Source organism: Astyanax mexicanus, chromosome 5, assembly GCF_023375975.1.
Source record: "Astyanax mexicanus isolate ESR-SI-001 chromosome 5, AstMex3_surface, whole genome shotgun sequence".
Classification (NCBI taxonomy): Eukaryota; Metazoa; Chordata; class Actinopteri; order Characiformes; family Acestrorhamphidae; genus Astyanax; species Astyanax mexicanus.
The window spans coordinates 44016827-44020089 of NC_064412.1; the positions used below are offsets into that span (position 1 = coordinate 44016827).

General features: G+C 41.4%; 1 pseudogene; it reads right to left on the reverse strand.

The window, feature by feature from the left end:
- Positions 1–1753: 1753 nt before the first annotated feature.
- Positions 1754–2884, reverse strand: LOC125802195 (myb-related transcription factor, partner of profilin-like; annotated as a pseudogene).
- Between the last annotated feature and the right edge of the window lie 379 nt (positions 2885–3263).

The window sequence follows — 3263 nt, forward strand, 5'->3', positions numbered from 1 at the left end:
CTTCACAATTTCCACCAAGTTCCTTGGTGTGCACATTGCAGAGAACCTCACCTGGGGCCTCATTTATAAAGAGTGCGTACGCATAAAAAGAGGACAGAAATGTGCGTAAGCAACATCTCACGCAAGAATTGTGATTTATAAAGAAATACTTGGCGCGAAAACGAGCGTACATTTAAGCAAGGTTTGAGGCATGCGTATGCCTTCAAAAGTGTGCGGAGAGAGCGGGAATTAGTGGCATCATGTGGTAAAGTAGGGAATTGTAAGTAAATGCGCAAGCTTTTCTTCCTTCCGCATATTAGTTACCACATAAATCAAAATTAACAAAGGAAGATTAAGCATTACTTGTTTCAATATTTTTTTTCTGCATGTATAGTTAAAATTATTTCTGTATCTTATTCTGTATTATATGTATATGTAGTGTTAATTTTCCACTAACTTGTATATTTCACTTTGTAGTTTATTTCAGTTTTATTTGTATTATCTGTTTTATGTCACAGTTGTAAAATCTAAAGGTGCTATATATATATATGTAATGTAATGTAATATGTAATTATTTTTATTATTATTATTATTATTATTATTGCAACAAATTATACTCTATAATAAAGAGAGAGGAAAGTGTTAAGGGCTGGTAATAGTTGCAGATAATTACGATCATAAACAGCTGTACCTAATTGCATAAAATAACAGCTCTATAAATAGGCAGAAAATAGTGAGGCACTGTCTGTTATAATGGCATTTTTGGCATTACTTGAGGACGTAGCTAACCGACAAATACGGCGACAACGTGTTTTCAGAGATCATGAAGATTTTTTTGCGAATGATGATGACTGGTTAATAAGCCGATTTAGGTTTCCAAGAGCCATTCTCATGGAACTGTGTGCCAAGTTGGGGACAGATTTACAGAGACCAACGTTGCGGAATCGGGCAATACATGTCCACTTACAGGTGCTAACAACTCTTGGATTCCTGGCGACGGGTAGCTTTCAGAGAGAATTAGCAGACAGGTCAGGAATATCTCAACCATCTTTAAGCTCCATAATGCCAGCCGTATTAGCTGGCATAATCAGATTGACAAGTCGGTACATCAGATTTCCTTACACTGCAAATGAACAGGCTCAAATCAAAGAGCAATTTGCAGCAGTGGCCGGTTTCCCAAATGTAATCGGAGCAATTGACTGCACTCATGTTGCTATAAGAGCGCCGAGCCAGAATGAAGCTGCTTTCATCAACCGAAAGCAATTTCATTCTATAAACGTACAGGTTATTTGTGATGTGACCATGATTTTAACCAATGTGGTTGCTCGATGGCCTGGTTCAACACATGATTCCTTTATTCTGAGGAATAGTAGTGTAGGAAACCGGCTTGAAAACGGAGCTGTGCCGGATGGTTGGCTTCTTGGTAAGTGAAAACTTTAAAGTGGTTATTCAAGACTTTAAGCAGTTTTATACAATAATCTATTAGCAGCCTTATTTCTGCACCATTTTTATAGGCGACAGTGGCTATCCCCTCCAGCGCTGGCTTCTTACGCCATTCCCCAACCCACACAGCAGACAAGAGAGACGCTACAATGATGCACGCGCTTTGTCGCGCTCTGTTGTGGAACGCACCATCGGGCTGCTAAAAGGCCGATGGCGTTGTTTAGATGCATCAGGTGGGAGATTGCTTTACCGTCCAGAAAAGGTTTGCCAGATTGTGAGAGCATGTGCTGTGCTACACAATATAGCACAGAAAAATGGTCTCTCCCTGTTAACTGCCAACCAACTTGAGGACCCTGAACCAGATCCACACCCTTACCCACCAGACTCCAAGCAGTTAGACTGCGGGAGGACGTGATGCTTCGATTGTGAATAACTGAAGATCAATGCAAAGGTATTTTTTAACAAGTTCTTTTAATGTGCTTGACATTTCTGATAGTACCCCCTTTATTTCTCTCATCTCAGTTGTTAGCCTTTCAATTGCTGCAATTGTGCTGACTTGTGTTTGCAGCACAGCTTCAGTAAGAACACGACCATGGAAGGAGACACGTGGGGCACCGGAGACACCACTGGAGGCATGAGCGGCACTGGAGACACTACTGGAGGCATGAGCAGCACCAGAGATGCCGCTGGGGCCGGGTTGGCAGTCCTCCGCTTCATGGCCACTCTCAACATCCACAGTCCCATCTTTAAAAAATGTTCAATAAACAATTCTAAGTAGCAATCCTAGTTTTCGTGTCTTTATTCAAATATATAAAATATATATGTTTAAAAAAGTTACCTGGTTCTTCTGTGCAGGGTTCATCAGCTAAGTCCGTGTCACCCTCCTTCTCACTCACCTCTCCGCTTAACAGGGGTTCCCAAATTATTGAAGCCATCCTCTCGTGAAAAAGAGACGGTGCAGGTGTAGCCTTTCCTCCTCCAGTTGCAGTTAATTTTTTTCTGTGCAAAGCAATTTGCTTCGTTGCGTCGACTTTTAAATCTGACCACTTTTTCTTTAACTCTGCAATAGTTCGGCTTGTGGAGCTCACATTGTTTACTGCTGCAGCCACATGCTGCCACTCAACAAACTTGCGTTTGTTGGTAATGCCACTACTAAGGCCACCAAAACAACACATCCTTCCTTGCCTCAACCTCTGAAACAAGGACTTCCACTTCACAATCTCCAAAATTTCGCTTCTTTGCTTTGCGTTCCTCCATCATCCCGATCAGAATGAATGGGGAATCACTAATTTAAATATTCATTGGGTGATTTGCATGGACCTTTTATGGGTAAATGTGGGCGGTACGGAGGCGGAGCGCGAGGCTTGGTCAGCTGCGCACATTTATAAGCAGATTGTGATTTATAAAGAGGAAACTGCGTTCAGGTGTGCGTACGCACACTTTTTTAAATCTGATTTTTTTTTGGACGTACGCCATTTCCTGTTTTTTGTGCGTACGCACACTCTCACCTTGTTGTATTGTAAATATAGTGTCTCCCATTCTTTAACATTTATAATGTTATTTTCTGTATTTGCTGTAATTTTTGGAAAGGAGAATAACGTTATTTTAATTATCTGTCTGTCCTGTACATATGCAGCATTGACAATAAAAACTACGTGACTTGACCCCAGCAAACTGTTTGCTGGCTTTCTTGTGCATCAGCTACATATACTGTAAGGCGTCCTTGACGCTAATGTCACGCCGTGCATGATGCTAATGTCACATCCAGTGTTAACACTGCCGACAACTGGATCATCCAATGTTGCTTATGACGCTAATGCCAGTGTCCGCGTCATTCATAG